Genomic DNA, 20606 nt, shown 5'->3' on the forward strand with positions numbered 1-20606 from the left:
CGGACCGCGAGATCGTGACCTGAGCCGAAGTCGGCGCTCAACCGACTGAGCCACCCAGGCGCCCCTCCCTCCCCTTTTTCTTGGAACTGCCTTGGATCTCCCAGGGCAGGCTGCTGGCAGTCACATTTAGACTGTGGGACAACACAGGATGGGACCGGGGAAGGCCGCCTGTCCCTGGGACAATCAGATTCTCCCTGACCGGCACAGAGAACTCCAGCGAGCCAGTCTCTGCCTGGAGCTGAAACTCAGAAGCCATGTTCTCTACCACGAATGGAAGAGATAGAGAATTTTGTCACCAGTGATGAAGACCGAAACCGAGGCGAGGGATGGAGGGAAAGAACGTCCGGAGTCTTCCATGGAGCTTCCACAGGTGGCTCCGTTCCCACTCTGGAGTTCCATGAGACACCCCTAGAGTGTTGTGGCAAAGTTCCCCTTTCCAGGTTGGGCTCACTCAACTGGATTCTGTTCCTCACAACTAAGAGAGTGCCAAGAAGAGCAAGAGCGGAAGGTTCCAGGCGTCCCGCCTTAACTGGCCCAAAGAGCTGCTCACACAACCATCCTCGCTCTTTGTCTCCTGAGCAACCGAACAGGGAAGGGAGAAGAGGCAGAGATCGACAGGAGCCTGCTTGATATCTGAGCTTCGCTGGATGTGTCCCTGCAACCTCATCATGCTTCAGTTTTTCTCTCACCTGTGCAGCAAAGATGTTTGCTGAACCTTCTCCACTGAAGTGCTCTGAGGCTTAAGTAATAACTGTGTGCTCTGCAGGTTGAATTTCTCAGATTAAAAACAAAAACAAAATGGCCCATGATACGCAGTAATACTTGGAAATCTACCATCCAGGGAAATATATTTTCTAGTGACATTTTCCCTGAGCACTTGGAATGCTCGGCTGTGTGTTAGACCTAAATATAAACTACAAATCTTAGGCCTATCTGTGTGACCCCCTTGACCTACAATTTCCCCACTGGAGAAATCAAGATTTGACACTTGCCATAAATTCCCAATCACCCACGATAATATCGGCGGCGGGGGGCGGGGGGGGGGGGAATGAATAAATACGATTTACATATATTACAGCCTTTGTTTGGGGCAGAATCGTAGATCTCCTTTCGCAAATCCTAATTTCAGTTTCCCTTCTTCTTCCAGGAAGAGCAGGAAAGAAAGAAAAGCCTCTGCTTTAAGAGAAGGGAACAGCTTGAGGTATGAGCAGCCCACAGGCAAGATAAGCCTCCAAGAATTCATAGTCGCTGCTGTCCAGTAGTTGTATGGCCCAGGAGTGTGAGAACCAACCAGGACAAGGCTTGGAAAGGCTTGCAGTGAAAAAGACCATTAAAAGCAGAGTTCCCACGAAGCTACTGAGACTGGAGGTGCTGGGAGTGGAAGAAGGTTCCCGAAGGGGAGGGGAAGCCAGGTGATAATCAGAAACAGCGTACAGGCATTTCTGGCCTTGCAGAAGAAAGGGCCCTGGCGCTCCTGGACCCAGCAATTTGTTGGGATTTCTTTTTTAATGTTTATTTATTTTTGAGAGAGAGAGACAGAGCACGAGCTAGGGAGGGGCAGAGAGAGAGGGAGACACAGAATCCCAAGCAGGCTCCAGGCTCTGAGCTGTCAGCACAGAGCCTGACAGAGGACTCAAACTCACAAACCATGAGATCATGAGTTGAGCCGAAATCAAGAGTTAGACGCTTAACCGACTGAGCCACCCAGGGGCATCCTGCGATTTCTTTCTTTTTTTTTTTTTTTTTCCTTCTAAGAAAACACTTGAGTCCTTGACTTTATTATCTGTGAGTCATTCTTCTGAATGAGGGCACCCTGGGTTGTATAAACTCAGGACCCACAAATTCCAGACATGCACTGATATTAGGACTTGCTATAAACAAAGTTGTAAAGTCCTTCTCCCATCCCTCCCACCTGCCCCTCTCCAGCCCACTGTCCTGGTTTCTAACTGCCTAGACCTTACCAGGACCAAGCTCAGTCCTGCCTCCTCAGTACCCCACCACCTTTTCCATCTTCCTCCTCAAAACCAATCTGGCTGGCTCAGTTGGTGGAGCATGTGACTCTTGATCTGGGGTCATGAGTTCAAACCACGTTGGGTGTAGAGATTACTTAAAAAAGAAAAAGCTTAAAAAAAAGAAAGAAAGAAAGAAACCCAAATCAGCCTGTCCAGTTCTCTTAGGACCATGCTGCCTGACTCACCTCTTTCCAAGGTGACAATTAATTATCTAACAGATTAGAGCTCTACTGAGGGATCACAGCCTGAACATTGATTGGAATCATGGGTTACAGTGAAGATACAGAACCTTAACCCAAATGAATGAACTTAAATTAAATTTAAAAAATAACTTTTATCATTTATTTCCTATTACAAAAATGGCATATTTGAGAAATTTTAGAAAATACAGAGAAGCCCAAAGAAAACTATAAATATTACCCTGTAAGAAAAAACACCCAAAATTCCATCACCCCTTGCTAATCTCCCTGAACATGGTCATCTAGGTTGCTCTTTTCTAAACATATATAGATATATATTATATGATTTCTACAAACATGGAAGAATCAGAATGTAATATTATTTTTTAATCTGGCTTTTTCATTTAACAATATAGTGTGAACATTTTCCCCTATCATTTAATACTTGTTTACAGGACCATTTAAAAATTTTTTTAATTTTTAAATGTTTATTTATTTTAGAGAGAGACAGAGCACGAGCAGAGGAGGGCAGAGAGAGAGGGAGACACAGAATCTGAAGCAGGCTCCAGGATGTTAGCAGAGAGCCAGATGCAGGGCTTGAACTCACAAACTGGGAGACCATGACCTGAGCTGAAGTCAGACACTTAACCGAGTGAGCCACCCAGGCGCCCCTATAGGATCATTTTAAATGGCTGCATAACACTGCACACAAAGATCAGCTAAATCTTGGGATAACCCAGATGAAATGGGCAAATTCCTAGAAAAACACAGACTACCAAAATTGACTCAAGAAGAAACAAAATATCTGAAAAAACCTGTAACAAGTAAAGATATTAAATTAGTAATAATATTAAAAAAAAAAAAAAGACAACTTCCCACAGAGAAAACCACAGGCCCAGAATAATCTACTGGTTAAATCCACCAAATATTTACAGAATTAACACCAATCTGTCTCAAACTCTTTCAAAAAATTAAAGAGGGAGCGCTTCCTAACTCGTTCTATGAGGCCAGCATGACCCCGATACCAAAGCCAAAGACATCCCCCCCAAAATAAAGGAAATTATAGACCAGTGTCACTTATGACTAGAGATGCAAAATCCTTAACACAAATTAGCAAATCCAATCCGACAGCGTTGAAAGGATTATTGACCATAACCAAGAGGGATTTATCCCAGGAATGCAAGGGAGGCGCAACGTAAGAAAATTAATCAATGTAACCCATCACATTAATAAAACAAAGAGGAAAAACCCATACAATGATCTCAGTTAACACAGAAAAAGACTTTTGACAATATCCAACCTTCTTTATGGTAAAGACTCTCAGAACACAATGGATGGATGGATGGATGGATGGATGGATGGATGGATAGATAGGTAGATAGACAGAGAGAGAGAGAGTTGCCAATACTGTTACCAAGTATTGGCAAAGATGTGAATAAATCTTTATGCACTGTTCGTGGATGTGTAAATTGGTATACTCACTTTAGAAACCTGTTTTGTGGCATCTAGTAAAATTGAACATAGGACCCAATAATTGCATTTCTAGATATACACAAGAGAAAATGGACATATATGCACCAAAAGATGTGTACAGGAACGTCTGCAGCATTTTTTTGTCACAGCCCCAGATGGGGAGAAAATGTTTATTGGCAGAGTGGAAAAAACAAAGAGCGGCAAATCCCTGTGATGAAATCACGTCTGGCAATGAAAATGAGCCGGCTGCAGCATAGATTGGTCTCACAAACGTAAAGCTGAACAGAAGAAGCCCAATACACAAAACCTACACACCGCGTCACCCCATTTGTAGAAATTTCAAAACCACGCAAAGCTCTCTATGGTTGGAAAGGAGCAGAGTGGTTCCCTTTGGAGTGAGGGATTAGTGACTACCAGTGACTATCCGCGTTCTCAGGCCTGGAGAAACCCACTGGCCACTCCTCAAAACTCAGAGATCCTACTACACACTGGGCTTTAGCTCCTCGTCCCGAGTCCACAGCCATCAGCATGCCCCAACGCCCACCTGCAAAGGCAGATAAAGGGCTTGAGTCCTCCCGTACCTTTTCTTTCCTTGGGCCCCAAGCACTTTGAATGTCTACCCTCTTTCCTCTCAAAATCTGCCTCCTCCAATCCTAAAACCCCATGGGATTTCTCCCCAAACCATCTGAACATTTGGCCAACGTGCCTGAGAAAGCTTCCCACCTCATTAATAAGGAGGGGGAGAGTCTCACAGAACCCACACCCCATCACCTAAAAAGAATCATCCTGCCCTCGAATCCCACCTTGGCAACTTACTAGCTGGAGTAATGGCCTTGGGTAAATCACTTAACCTTTCTGAGGTTAAGGATTGAAAGTAATACCTGCGTTTCAGGCTTGTTTCAAGGATAAGAGGGAAAATGTGTAAACACCAAACACAAAGATTGGCACTTTGCTCAATGATTTCATTTTTGCTAAAAAGCAACGGCAGAAGCAGAGAGCACACCCTTTCTAAGCTCTGGGCTTATCCTGGGTTTAGGTGCGAACTCCCTATGGGAACAGTAGCCCATGCCAGAGCGAGGCCACGAACCCAGAGTGCAGAAAGGAAATGTAGGTGCCATCTGGCCAATTTCCAAGTAAAGAAGGACCCTCTGCAAGCCCACTGCAGGGACCACCTGCTTCCATTGTGCTCACCGCAAGAAACTCACCCCTCCGCAACACAGCCCAATCAGCTTTATTCACGCTTACCAATTCATTCAACAGAGATTTATGGACTACCTGGTAAAAGCCAGATGCTGTGCCAGGTGTCGAAGATGCTTTGATGAGCAACACAGGTGCCAACCCTGTGCTGTTGATGCTTGGGACCTAGTGGGGCAAAGAGTTCTCCCTTTTAGGGGCACAGTCTGTTAAACAGCTGACTTGATTTTGGTTCAGGTCACGATCTCACGGTCGTGAGGTGAAGCCCCATGCTGGGCTCCAAGCTGGGCGTTGAAGACACAGAACATTTCTTATTTGGTGGGCACTGTGCATCCTCTGGGTTCTCTGGGGACAGCCAGGTGTCTAAAGTTGGCCTTTCCTTTCATGAGTGTGGTTCTGTAGTTTCTTCTTCGGGGATTGGCCCCCTACCCGCCCCCCATCACGGAGGGACTCTCATCTGCCATTCTCTTGGTCAAGCAACCCTGCTGTCTTTGTTCCTCCAGCAGACCAACCAGATGGGACCTAGCATGACTCCATCTGAGGCCGCTTGGGTTCTGGGCCCAGAGCTGGTGTGAGCAAAACACTCCTTTGCCCTGAGTGCCCCTCTCATCCCGGCTGGCCAGCCTCCCCTTCCCCCTTCCCCATAGATTTCTCAGATGGGAATCAGACCCCATCCCACCACCGTCCCCAGACTGCAGGGGCATAAATTAAGTTTCTGAATAGCCCTTCTCTCTGGACGTAAGGAAATTTGACAGCAGCATACTGAGGTGGACGGGCAGTGGGGGCTTTCGCCAAAGCTGGGTCAGTGAGGAGGTGCAGTAGTGGTAGAGAATTTAAAAATCATAACAAAACCGAGGCACCTGGGGGCTCAGTCGCTTAAGCGTCCGACTTGGGCTCAGGTCGTGATCTCACAGGTCACGAGTTCGAGCCCCGTGTCGGGCTCTGTGCCGATGGCTCGGAGCCTGGACCCTGCTTCGGATTCTGTGTCTCCCTCTCTCTCTGCCCCTCCCCTTCTTGTACTCTGTCTGTCTCTCTCAAAAATAAATAAGAACATTAAAAAAAATTTTTTTAATCATAATAAAACCAACCAAACGTTGGTCCAATTTTTATTACCAACGGGGTAATAAGGGGGCTGTTGGGGGCCCCCTACAGCACACCTACAGCTCGCTCTAAAACTCCTCTCCACCAGTGGTTACAGTGTGACCTTTTAGTACCCCCGACCCGGGTGAGGGCATTAAGAGCCAACGAGCCAGTGCGATAGTATCACCCTTGAAAATGGACATCTGGGACTGGCCCCTCACTGTGACCTGTATCTTGATGTATCACTTTAAACTTCCCACTTACCAGACTGTCACCCTCACGTCAAGCTGGAGTCCCCCTTCCTGGTTCTCCTACTCCCATCCTGGAGATAATACTACCTCTTGGGGGGCAGGAACATTCGGAGTGAGTTAAGAGACAAAACACCCGGCTGAGAGTTTGGCACACAGCAGTTCCCCCCGCCCCCAACACTCCAAGCCCCGCCCCACGCTGCCTGCCCCCAGGGACTCAGAAGAACGCTGGCAGAGTGGCCTCTTTCACACCTGTGCTCTGGTTTCCCCCAGAGTGTCACCTGTCCACCCATCTGTGCTAAGCACGTCCTTCCACTTTTCTCCTCGACCTGGAGGCTACGTGGTTAACTTTGCCCGCACCTTTTTTCAGTAACACCTACAATTGAACCATTAAACTCCACCCTGTCGTGTTTCACTTAGGGAGAAGAACCAGAGAGACTAGGTGACTTCCTAGAGCTGCACAGCCCTTACATGGTAGAATGGAACACGGAGTGGAGCTCTCCTGTCCCTCTGCTCACTGCCTGTCTTGTGTCATCATGCTGCCACCAAATAAGCCCACCTGTGGTTTCTTAACAAAGAAAACTGTGAAGTCTGCCTTCTGCCTTTGTGCTCCCTGAAATCCCAACACACTTTGGCGAAATGATCTGCAGCGAAGTCCTTAGGTTCTATTACAGCAGTCATTCAAATATCACACATTTCAATTCGGGTTGATTTTACATTGCACGCCTGCATAGAATAAAGAATGCATGCTAATTAGAAGAAAATTTGACAAAGAACTGACCATGGGCGTATTAAGATTACGTAACATTGCATCAAAAGTGTGGAAGTGGATACAGACATTAAGGAGGAAAACGTCCAGAAATCAGATGTGCCCAGGGGTGAACTGGTAAACATGTAACAGATGGAGGTAAGGAGAAGCAAACGAGATGTGGCTCGTTAGAAATCTGCTGATTTCTGTGGTGTAAGTACTACCGCCATGGCTGATTCCAAGGCTGTTGTGATCACAGGTAAGGTCTGTGATTGTTATTCACTCATTCTTTTTCTTGTATCAAGAATAAGCCAGGCATTGTGTGAAATACTGGAAGACAAACAGGACGGGAAAAGACATTCGGTCCTCATCCTCTTGGAGCTCAGTCTAGCGGTGAGATAGATTTGATCGTAACACCATGAAACACATGTAAAATTGTAACTCTGATGAATGTTAAGGAAGGGGAGCATGTGGTGCTAGGAGGCCATGGAACCAGAGGATAGACAGAGTCAGCTTGCCTGAGGGGGTGATCCTTGCACTGAGATATGAAGGAAGCTTTGGAGAATCATCATGAGAGAGAGAAGTAAGCAAGCCAGAGCATGTGCAAAGGCCCTGTGATAAGATGAAAGTTGCCTGTCACATGAACGCATATAGCCATGATTACCTTTTGTCCTTTTTTTTCGTATTTCCTTACCTGTAAAGTTTCAAAAACCAGTCAGAAGCATCCTGGTTGCTGCAAAGATAATTAGGATTTTTCTATCAGGAATGCAAAGATAAATATTTAATGCTCTATTTTTCAACTTCTTAAAATAGCCTTTTGGTTGAACCCCATGTCAGAAACAGTAATTTTGAAAGCCAAAATTTATTATTTGCAAGAATTGGGTTTTACTGGGAGAAAAAAAAAAGAGTCTCTCTTGAGACTTTGAAAGGAAAGGATGTAGAACTTAAGCTTCAGCTGTGGAATGGAGAAGGGAGAGAAGAGATCAACCACATCTCCCCTGGGCACCCAGTGGGGGAGGGCAGCTGGGCCACGAGCCGTCCTCCATGGGCGATATTGGTGGGTCCTGGGCAATGGCAAGGCAGTGTGGAAGCCAAGCCAAGGCTCAAAGACCACCACGGGGCCAGCCCTGGGCCACATACACACGGCCATCACCACTCTCTGGAAAGGGGCTTTCACTGACGGCTCCTGCCGGTCACCCATGATGATCCAGAAGTAGGACACTCTTCTGGACCCCAAAGTTGTGCTGAGTGTCATTGGAGCTGCCCTTTGGTCAACAATCCAGGTCATACATAATCTCCCAAGCGTAGGGTGGTATTCCTGGCTCTCAGAGGGGCCTGGGGAAGAATGAGAAGCAGAACCCTTAACTGCACTGGGATGGGACTGGGAAGTGGTAAAGACTGCCCAGTGCACCCATTTGAGAAACAGAAATGTGGAACGTGTGGTGGGAGTATGGGGCAAATGTGGCCCTCATGGCCACACTGGAGGGCCTTGTAGGCCCTGCTGAGGAACGTGTCTTTAGATCAAGCAGCAGGCCGCTAGAGAGGACAGCTGTGAGTTACTGTGTGAAAAGAATCTAGAACCAGAATTCTTTCTGCTGGGACTAGATGAGGGGCCAGGTCGGTGGTGTCTCCATCGTCCCCACACTGTTTCTCAAATGCCCTGCCCATCATGTTCTGGAATTCCTGCTGACTCTCGTGAGCTCCTGAACTCTCCTGACTCCAGCTTGATTCTCCACTCCTGATTCTCTTCCTCCTGGAAAGAAAAGATGCTAAAACACATTACTGGTGAGAAAGTGAGGAAATGGGCTTTGCCCACATGTTGGTGAAAATTTAAAACACCTGATACCATACTTTGGAGGGCAAGGTATAGAAATGTATCCCAAAGAAACAACCCAAATGTCCATTAGGAGGGAGTTAAATAAAGCATGGCACATGGTCCATTCATCTGTGGAATATTATGCCATGGTTAGAATGATGTTGTACCATTTATTGACATGGAAAAGTTCCCATAAGAGACCAGAAGGCAAATAGCAGGTTAGCAAATGATACCTGCAGTGTGACTCGTGTCTGTGTGGGTCCGTGTGTGTCTACACACGGAGGATAATTTCAAGCTGATGGTGGTGGCTTGGGGACCTTATGGGGAACTATCACCGTGTATAGACTACCTTTCTGTATTATTTGAATGCTGATGTATTATTGCTTTTGAAGACATGAAAAGCAATAAAAAGTTAAGGCCATTTCGGAAGCTGGAAGACAGAGAAACTCCGCGAAATGGCTACGAGGCCACGGAGGAGGGTGACCGCAAGGACGGGATCACCGGGTCCACTACCTCCTGGGACCCTGGACGAGTCTTCCCTCCTCTGTGGGCCAAGGTGTCCTTGTCTGTACAAGGCCAGAGCAAGTATGAGATTCAGACCTGTATTCGAATCCTGATTCTTCCATTTATTAGAGTCATAACGTTGGGAGTGGCCCTCTTTGAACTTTGTTTTTCCCATATGTGAAAAGGGAACCCTCCCACCCCCTACCTCCCCCCCCCCCCCGCCCACTTCAAGGGTGCTCATGAAGACCGCCAGAGGCCTCCTCCTGTCCTGGAAAAGAGCAGGTGCTGATGCAAACCCGGTTTCCTCCCCACCCCTCCACACCAACTCTGCCAGGCCACCTTCGAGGTTCAGTGACCCATGCCACCCAGTGGTCTTTTCTGAAAACATGACCTCAGTCAAACCATTTCCCCCCTGGGAGAAACCCCAAATCTCTCGCAATGTACTCAAGCCACGATTTTTTTTTTTTTTATGGCGCCATGTGTCTGGTTTCAGGAATTCAAATGAAATGTTAATTTTATGATTCTTCTCTCAAAACAATTTGCAATCTATACAGGGCTCGGAGAAGAGAGGAAGAAGTCTTATTTCATCCACTTAAAATTAAAAGTGTTTCTTTTCAGCCTTTTTTAATCTCGCGACAATGTGATCCTTTTCTATTGTACAAGGTCTCGTCAAAAAAAAGAACACTAATTATACCAAACACAAAAAAAACAGCTTTTAAAACTCTGGTTTTGACCAATTAATTGAAAGTAATTATAGTTCGAAAAATTCTTGCCTGTCACAGAAGTTAACTAAGCTCAGTTAACTTCATTCATTCATTTATTCAATGAGTATTTTGAGTGCCTGCTGTGTGCCTTGGTTTTAGAAATGATTACTTTAAAAATAGAGATGAGCAGTTTTAAAATCTTGAGCCTCGTGGAGTTACCTTCAACGGGGATGGGAGTTGAGAGAAACAGATAAACAATGCAGTGATGGAAAACAGAAAGTATCAGGAGATGAGAGTTCTAATTTTAAATACAGGGGTCAGGTAAAGCCTCACTGAGACCATAAAACTCCCAATGTACAGGAGCAAGTTGCATGGGATAGCAAGTGCAAAGGCCCTGAGGTAGTGAGGGAGTGAGCCTGGCATTTTGAGCAAACAGCCAGGAAGCAAGCCAATGCAGACAGAGCAGAGGCACAGGGAAGGGAGCTGAAGGGATGAAACAGAGAGGCAAGCCCCAAGATGGAGCATCTCCAATATGGTCAAGAACAGCAAGGAGGCCAGAGAGAGCTCAAGGATGCTTTCCCTGGATCTGCCCTCCTGAGAAAGATGGCCGGCAGCCAGCCCTCCGTCTCTTCTCCGTGGAGAAAGGAAAGAGGGGCAACCATATTTATGGTGATCACAGAGGGAAACCGGAGCTGCCCTTGGGCTGGAACATGGGGAATGGTCAGAATAAAGACACATCCCTTGGTGTTGGAGGCGCCTATCAAGCATCAGAGTGTGCTCCAGAGTCATCCCAACCTGCTCCCAACAGCTCTAAGGACCTCTACCCAGGGACCTATTCTGTCACTGTGGGTGCAAGTGACAACCAAGAAGACTCCCGTGGTGGCAGGTGATGCAGGACAAGGTGTGGACTTGGTCTTCCCCGTCTGATGTTAACCACCCAAACCATCAACACATCACCTTTTTTAAGTAGCAAGAAGAATAAAGCCACCATGTGATTCTCTTAAAGAACAAACAAACGGGCGCCCGGGTGACTCAGTCGGTTAAGCGTCCGACTTCAGCTCAGCTCATGATCTCACGGTTTGTGAGTTTGAGCCCCACATCAGGCTCTGAGCCTGCTTCGGATTCTATCTCTCTCGCTCTCTGCCCCTCCCCCACTCACACTCTTTCTGTCTCTCAAAAATGAATAAAAGCATTAAAAAAATTAAAGTGCACACAAAGATTTGAACCTCTTGATTTGCATGGTGGTGTAGGGTTTTCTGGGTCAAGGGAATAGCGAGCGAACCATTTTCAGAGACCGCCTCTCGCCACTTAGGGGAAGAGCTGTCCAAGCATCATACTCTGTCTCTCTCTCTCTCTGTCTCTCTCTGTCTGTCTCTCTCAAAAATAAATAATAAAAAAATTTACAAAATTAAAAAACAAACAAAGCAGAGCGGGGTGGGGACAGCCAGCACATGAGGTCAGAGAGCAGCAGGGACCAGCCTAGTAGGGCCACGGAGGCCATCACAAGGATTTTGGCTCTCATGCTGCATGCGATAGAGCCATGGAGGGCTCTGAACAGAGGAATGATGAGGTCTGAGTGAGGTGCTAACCAGGCCTCATCCCGGTCTCTGCGCTAGGGAGCAAGGGTGGAATGAGGCTCGCACAAGAACCCGCCTGAGAGACCGTGAGGATAGATCAGCAGGCGGGGGACGCGGAGAGGCATGGTCACATCCGGGTACGTTTGAAGGTAGACACAACAGGATTTATAAAGCACTGGAGGTGACGTGTGAGAGAAAGTGAGGGGCAACGGTGGCTCCCAGTCCCGGGTTACTGGCCTGAGCAACCAGAAGGCCGGAGTAAGCATCCACTCAGAGGAGAAAGAGCAGGTTTCTGGGGCAAGATCAAGAGTCCACTCGGGACATTCTACATTTGATATGTTTAATAGCCGGTCTTCTGCAAATGTCTCATAGGAATCTGGACCTCTAAGGCAGAGTCCAGGAGAGAATCCTGAGCCAGGGGCAAGACTTGGGAGTTTTCGGTGTGCAGATGGCATTTCAAACTCCACTGCATGAACCCACCAAGCAAGAGGGGAAGAAAGAAAAGCTCCAAGGCCTGAGCCCTGCAGCATTCAGAGGCTGGGAGATGCAGGGGACCGGAGATGGAGCCTGAGAGTGGGGGCCCAGTGGGAGATGGGGAGACCAGGATGTCCTGGAAGGCAGAGAGAGAAGCATTTTGGGAGAAGGGAGAGAGCAGCCGTGCCAAAGACCCCTAAAAGATCAAGGATGGCGAGACTGAGGATTGACCTGTGGCCGTGGCGATGGGGTGGTCACTGATGACCTTGGTGACAATACTGTCCATCAGGGCAAAAGCCTGAATCGAGAGGGTTCGAGAGCTCAGGGGAGAAGAAGAAATGGAGACAACATCTTTCTCTTTAAGAAGCTCTGCTGTGACAGGGAGCAGAGAAGGGACACATTTCCGCATGTTTTGCTGGCCCCTGGGAATGAAGGAGGGGGTACACGGAATGGATGCCCATTGGGGGCGGGGGGAGGGGGGAAGGAGCCAGAAGTGTTTGCATGGGTGAGGAGGCTGGGCTCCATCACAGCTGAAGAGTGGAGGCATTGCCAAAGACACACACAGGCCCTCCATCCACAGAACCAGCCAGGGGGCAGGAGGGGGGTGGGGCGGGTGGGCAGAGGCCAGGGCCACAGATGCAGCAGCAGTATGGGATGCCTGCAGAAGTCTCTTCTGGAAGTTTCTGTTTTCTCTGACAGTGAGTTCACCGACCAGTGCTAGGGCTCGAGGACAGAGGAAGAAACATGGAAAAGGAACGGAGACACAGACTAGAGAATAATCTCCCTAACTAAAAAGAGGGAATGGTAGGCTTAACCAACAGTCCAAATTTGCAGTTTCCAGTTTGCAAAAAGACAAACTCGGATGCTCTTGGTCGGAGTGAAAACCGGCCTATCACTTTGGGTCATTCAGACAATAGGGACCATAAGTGGGATCCTTGTGGGTGGAGGTGGGATCTGAGCTGATTCACTGAGTATGGAGAATTCGGATATTTATTGAGAAGTCAATAGTAATGCCAAGCGCTATACGTGAACTAGGTCATTTAATCCTAACAAAACCCATTGAGAAGTAGCTATTTTTACCATCATCGCCAAGCTCAGAATCATTAGCTGTAGGTCACACAGATTTAAGTGGCAGACCTGGGGTTCAAACTTCCATCTGTCTGGCTCCACAGTCCCGGCTCCCGAGTGTGCCTCCAGCCTGTTAGTGGGGACCAGCAGATGGAGCAGCATCCTTGGCTGAGTCTTTCATCAGAACGTCCTGGTAGGATGAGCTCCATGTGGACAAAGCCAGGTGATCTACCAGGATGCATTTAGGAAGGCTAAGCAGAGGGAATTGAAGGATACTGTCTGCTTAAACACACTGGACCTTCCTGAAAAAACTGACGACCCAGGGATAGAACTGGTCGGGGTCGGAAGTCACAGAGCCCCATGCTGAGTTTTCTTCAAGCAAAGCACATCTGTATTCAGAAACTTTTATGGAGCCAGGATAGGAAAATCCAAAGGAAGAAATGTGTCCAGGAGCTTTTGAGAGGAACACTCACTACGCCCCGAACTTTGTTTAATATCCAGACGTATTGATCTTATAATTCTGCGAAGCACTTAGCATCTTGTAATACACTGAACCCATCAGCATTCCCCTCGGTCACACACGACTTGCACAAAATATAAATCGCAATGGAAGGATTTGTCAAAATGAAGTTGCCACCAGCATGAACACGCTGATTACCGACTCACTCGATCCTTCTACACATTTAAGATCGCAGCGCTCACACCAGATTTTCCTAAAGACCTTAAACACCCCCTAATTATCACACACACCATCTGATTTTTACTGTCGCATTGAAACACATTTAAAAAAAATACTAATACCACTGATTTAAGTTTTAATAACGTCCCCCTCTTCGGGGTTACCTCCCATGATTGTAATAATATTACCACACGTAATATCTATACCTGCTTTGCCCAATATGGGCAGCCAGTAGCCACATATGGTAATTTAAATTCAAATTAACCTAATTTACAATTCAGTTCCCACTAGCCCTCTCACTGGTGTTCAGTAGCTATGTGCAGCGGGTGGAGAGCATCGATGTGGGACATTCCACCACCACACATGGTCACAGTCATCTTTTATTAGACTCGGAAGAAGGAACCAATGATGTCTCAGCGAAGCTCAATCTGTAGAATCTGGGGTGTCAACCTATCAGCTCTTGGTTGAAACACGGGACCCGGCTGTACAGTCCCAGGAGATTCCAACCTGAGTCCCCCGTCATTGGCCCGGGCTTTTTTCAGAAGAAAAGTTCACTCACTACATCAATGGGAATTGATTTCACAAAAAATTCAGACTTTTGACTTTTCCTCTCTTTCCCAGATATGATGTCTCCCGAAGTTTCAGAAGCTCAGAATTACCTAGACAATTGATTGTCATTGTGATCTACTGACCTTCTCTGTTAGGATTATTGAAGTTTTCAACGCTTATTTATTTTTGGGACAGAGAGAGACAGAACATGAACGGGGGAGGGGCAGAGAGAGAGGGAGACACAGAATCGGAAACAGGCTCCAGGCTCCGAGCCATCAGCCCAGAGCCTGACGCGGGGCTCGAACTCACGGACCGCGAGATCGTGACCTGGGCTGAAGTCGGACGCTCAACCGACTGCGCCACCCAGGCGCCCCAGGGATTATTGAAGTTTTAAGTGAGCCTTGTCAGAATCTCGTTATAATTAGCAAGAACATCTAAACATGAGAGTCTGTCCATGCCGTCATTTCTCCTCTTGGGGACACTTGGCCAATTTATCAGCCTCGAACTCACTTCGGTCCTCCTGGAAATGACCACTGATGCAGAACAATGGCTGACCCCACATCAGCCTGGTTCTTTTGATTTCAAACATCCCTTCTTGTTCTTGGTACCTTTCTGATTTTTTTCCAGGATTCTTGGCTCATTTGCATGTGAACACATTTCATTGTGTTCATTCTTGCCTACACAGATTAAAACACTAAAGGAATTTTATTGAATAACCCAACATGTATTTAAAAAGCACCAGAAACTCTATCAAGATTCTTATGCTTATTTTTTTTATAACTTTTTTTAACGTTTATTTATTTTTGAGACAGAGAGAGACAGAGCATGAACGGGGAAGGGTCAGAGAGAGAGGGAGACACAGAATCCGAAACAGGCTCCAGGCTCTGAGCTGTCGGCACAGAGCCCGACGCGGGGCTCACGCTCACTGACTGTGACATCATGACCTGAGCCAAAGTCGGATGCTTAACTGACTGAGCCACCCAGGCGTCCCAAGATTCTTATGCTTATTTAAAGGAATGAAAATTAAGCATATTTGGTTTCATCCATTACCTTATTTTGTCCTACAACAACTTTCTTGTTCATTTTCTATTAACCTTTCTCTTTTGAGTGTCATTAGGAACCGTGGACTTCTGTGTACTGAATTCATTCCAAATAATTATAGTCATAACTATTTGTATTCTTTATGCTCAGACGGTCACAACTTGTCGAATGGGAACCTCTTTAAGTCCTTTCAACCCAAACATACGAGAAATTATCCTTGCTTCTGGAAAATAATACAATTTTCCAGAATCATCCAGACCTTTCCTACTTCTTTAGGTGGAAAATGATACTCATTCATCATAATCTGGATGCTAGGTTGAGCTTTCGTTTGTTTGTTTTGTTTTCTTGAGTATAACAGACATACATCAGCATGTCAGCTTTCAGATGTACAGCACGATGATTCGATATTTGTCTACATGGTGAGATGGTCAGCACAATACATCTCGTTAACACCCATCACCACACATAGTTACAAATGTGTGTGTATGTGTGTGTGTGATGAGAACTTTTAAAACCTACTCTCTTAGCAGCTTTCAACTATGCAAAACCATACTGCACGGTACAGTGTTTCTGCTACTGTTGGGTCACTTTTAGTAACAGAGCTTGAAAAATATTTCTTTTTAAGGTCATAAATTCACATCGATCTTTTTCACATTCCTTTGCTGTGCACACCTCTCCTAATGACAGCATGTTTTGTTTACCACTAAGACTTACTAATATAACCAAATGAAACAAATTTAAATGGTCTCTCCGGTCACTTTTTGCACAAAGACTATTTGATATAATTTTTAGAAGAAAATAAAATTCTCTCATCCAACACTTCTCTTTCCATTATAGCAGGTTAGGTTATTTGGACTGTCCTGCCTGCTACAAAGCACCAAAAGTAATGAGTGAAAAATTTCTTTTCTTTTTTTTTTAATGAGTGAAATATTTCTAAAAAGTTCTTGAGAAGTATTGCAGAGCCAGCATGAAAACAAAGGAGTTATCAGGCCAAAACCGGAGGAAAGACAGGAACCCAGGGAAGAGGGAAGAAACTATTGTTGTGCAAAGGCATTTTCAAATCCTGGCAAACTTGAACTTTGCTTTTGACAGCTTTGAGAGCAAGAACTCAGAAACCAAAGCATACCTGAGGCAGGGCATCTGATTGAAGATCTTCTACGTACATGGCAGGACTCTCAAAGGACTACTTCCTCAAGGGAAGGCTGAACCGAAATAAACCGCCCTTGAAGACCTGAACAGACATTGTTCCAAGGAAGATGTACAGATGGCCAACAGACACATGAAAAGATGCTCAACATCACACATCATCAGGGAAACGCAAATCAAAACCACCATGAGATATCACCTCGCACTTGTCAGAATGGCTCAGATCATTACCCATTCTGTACAGAACACACAGAAAAGTGTGTTGGTGAGGATGTGGAGAAAAGGAACCCTCGTGCCCTGTTAGTGGGAATGTAAATTGGTGCAGCCACTGTGGAAAACAGCATGGAGGTTCCTTAAATATTAAAAATAAAATTACCATATGATCCAGTAATATCACTACTGGGTATCTGCACAAAGAAAATGAAAACACGAATTCAAAAAAAAAAATGTATGCATCTCTATGTTTATTACAGCATTATTTACAAAAACCAAGATATGGAAGCAGCCTACGTGCCCATTGATAAATGAATGGATAAAGAAGATGTGGTATATATATATATAATGGAATGCTATGCAGCCATAAAAAAGAATGAGATCTTGCTGTTTGCAACAACATGGATGGACCTAGAAAGTATAATGCTAAGTGAAAGAAGTCAGAGGAAGATAAATACCAAATGATTTCACTCACATGTGGAATTTAAGAAACAAAATGAACAACAAAAAAGACAATAAAATAGATTCTTAAATACAGAGAAAAAACTGGCGGTTGCCAGAGGAGAGGTGGGAGATGGGTAAAATAAATAAAAGGGATTAAGAGTACACTTATGATGAGCCCTGAGTAACATATAAAATTGTTGAATCACTATATCGTACATCTGAAACTAATATAACACTGTACATTAATTATACTTTGATTAAAAGAAAAAATAAATTGTCCTCATCTATTTGTAGCCCATATTCACATCCTCTAAGCGGTCCAATAAAAAAATAAGCCATAAATTTAGTTAAAGCAGTTCCAGACTGATGATGCCCCTAAATACTTGAAAGAAACACAAAACTCTTTGGAGAAAGACATCCTGGGCCAGACATTAGCAAACTCCAGCCCACAGGCCAATCTGGGCCACAGTCTGTTTGTAAGACTCGCAAGCTAAAAACAGTTTTCGTATGTTTAAGGCTGTTAGAAGAAGGAGGAGGAGGAAGAAAGGGAAAAGAAAGGAGTGACAGAGACAGTGTGTGGCCTGCAAATCCTAAAATACTTACACAGTTCTTTACAGAAAAAGTTTGCCAATCTCTGTCCATGCCTTAGGACACTGAGCCGACATAACCCTCGCAAAACAAGAGCGTAAAAAAAACAACGAGTGGGCACCTGTGTGGCTTAGTCAGCCAAGCATCTGACTCTTGATTTCGGCCCAGGTCATGATCTTGTGGTTTGTGAGACAGAACCCCACGTCAGGCTCTGCACTGACATCGTGGAGCCTGCTTGAGATTCTTTCTGTCCTTCTCTCGCTTCTCCTCCCCTGCTCTCTCTCTCTCTTAAAAAAAAAAAATCAACAAGAAAAACCAGCAGACCACAGATAACAGAACAAAACCCTGGAATTTAAATGATCAGAGAACTCTAAGAACGTCTGCCTCGTTCTATTTGTCAGACACATTCTATTTGTTGCTCTAAGAACTATTGCTTCAAATGCAATGCTAGCTCAGATTTGACAAATGGGAAATCCTTCACCTGTTGGGAGGGCTGCAAAGTCACATCACAAAGGGGTGGCTACAGGGAAGAGTGGGATTAGGTCCATTTTTTCCTTTGTTCTTTGTAGTGTGTTAAAATACACATAACATAAAATTTACTAACCATTTTCAAGTGCACAGCTCAGTGGCACTGAATCCATTCGCACTGTCGTGTAGCCAGCCCCACCACCCATCCCCAGAACTCACTTCATCTTGTAAAACTGAAACTTGATACCTATTAATAACTCCCCCTTCTTCCCCCAGCCCCCAGCAAAACCATCATTCTACTTTCTGTCCTTATGATGTAGATGACTCCAAGGACCTCACGTAAGTGGAATCATACGGTGTTTGTCTTTTTGTGACTGCTTTATTCCGCTTAGCGTAATGTCATGCTTTACCCACGTTGTAGCATGTGTTAGTTTCCTTCCTTTTCAAGGCTGAACAATATTCCACTTTGCATCTATACCACATTCTGCTTATTCATTCATCTGTCACCGGACAGTTGGATCCCTTCCACATTTTTAAAAATTTCTTTGAATGTTTATTTATTCTTAAGAGAGACAGACAGACAGAGCGTGAGCGGGGGAGGGGCACAGAGAGAGGGAGACAGACACAGAATCTGAAGCAGGCTCCAGGCTCTGAACCATCAGCACAGAGCCCGACGCGGGGCTCGAACTCACGGACCCCGAGATCATGACCTGAGCCGAAGTCGGATGCTTAACCGACTGAGCCACCCAGGCGCCCCGTGATTCCTTCCACATTTCAGTTGTCGTGAACGAAGACATTATGAACATGGGTGTAGAAATATTTCTTCGAAACCCCGCTTTCAATCATTTTGGGTACACACCCAGAAGTAGAATTGCTGGGTCACATGGTATTTCTATTTTTCATTTTTTTGAGAAACCTCCATACTGTTCCCCACAGGGGCCACACCACTGTACATTCAGAACTGGACCCAGATTTGCAATCATCTACCACAGGGTGATTTATTTGATGAATGTCTGTCTCCCCCACGAGACTATAAAACACTCGAAGGGCAGGAATTCTGTTTTGCGTGTTGCCTACTTTACCCTCCATGCCCATCACATACAATCGTTACTCAAAAACTATTTTAAATCTGTGTCTGACCATTTTCACATCTGAGCTGCTGTATTTCTGTTGTCTTTTTTCCTGATGGCCGTCAGTCACATTATCGTATTCACTCCACCATATGCCTGACGTACATGGATTTGAATGTCAGATGTTATATTGGAAGAAAAAATTGTTTATAGGCATAAGAGGAGGCTTCAGATGATGATACTTTCCACCAGAGAAGATTTCTGTCTGCTTTTGCCAGGTGCCCAGGGGGTGGGGGTGGGGGTGGGGCACTAGCAGCCTAGGACCATCTTAATGCCGTTTCAGGAGCTGAGATTTTTCTGGGCCACCATGAAGCTGGGCTGCAGCCTGGACAAGAGCTGGCTGAACTCTCAATACAACAGACAACAGACTATTTTTTGATATGTCCAGCTTTTCTCACCGTCTTTAGCAAGAGGATTGACCCTCTATGGCTAGAGGTGGAAATTCTCCCTCAGTAAGTATTTGTTCAGGAAGACATGAGTTAAATCAAATGGTCTCCGTGCTTGGCCTTTTTTTTTTTTTTTTTTTTTTTTTTTGGTCTTATTTAATATTATGGGAGGAATAAAAACATTGCAGTTTTCAGAGATGCCTGCAGCTGTTTTTGCATTCCAGGGGTGGCAGCAAAATTCATCTTTGGGAGAAGATTGTTCGCCTGTTTGGGAAATGCTTTAATGAGCCTCTTGAGTATGCAGAGGTGAGGCTAAGAAATGAGTCTGGAGGGAGAAGGCAAAACAGTGAAGAGATACCTGTGTTGCCCAAAAATGTAAACTGTTTCGAGGGCGCTGAAGTTTTAATGATGCCAACTACATTTTTGCTTTCTTGGGTAGGAGGAAATGGGGATGTGGGGCCCCAAGACTCAGAGGAAAGAGGATCTGGGTTCATCAGACTCTGCGGTGGGAAGAGCTTCAGACCCCCTGGGAGAAGACACAGCTACTCCTGTGCTATAATTCCTCTGTGTGAGTGCAAGTCTCTGCTCCTTTGTTACTTCTGCAGCCTGGTGTCTGTGGTTCTAAAGGGGACTGATTGGCCCACACTGGAACAGCCTGGGGCAAGGACGGTAGCAGTATCTCAGTGGAGGAACGGAATCCCCACACTGCAGCAGCCCAGAGAAGCAGGGCAGGGCTGGCAATTGCAAATGGCACCCAAGCTATAAGCCTCGGTCTCAGACAACTCCTGTCTCCCCCTCTGTATCCAATTGTTCCTCTGATCCTGGTCTTTTTGCTCCTTAAATAGCTCTCAATCTGCTCCCTGCTTCTCAGGCCATGGTTCCTGC

The sequence above is a fragment of the Puma concolor genome, chromosome C1, assembly GCF_028749965.1.
Source record: "Puma concolor isolate L17-30 chromosome C1, mPumCon1.1.hap2, whole genome shotgun sequence".
NCBI classification, from domain to species: Eukaryota; Metazoa; Chordata; class Mammalia; order Carnivora; family Felidae; genus Puma; species Puma concolor.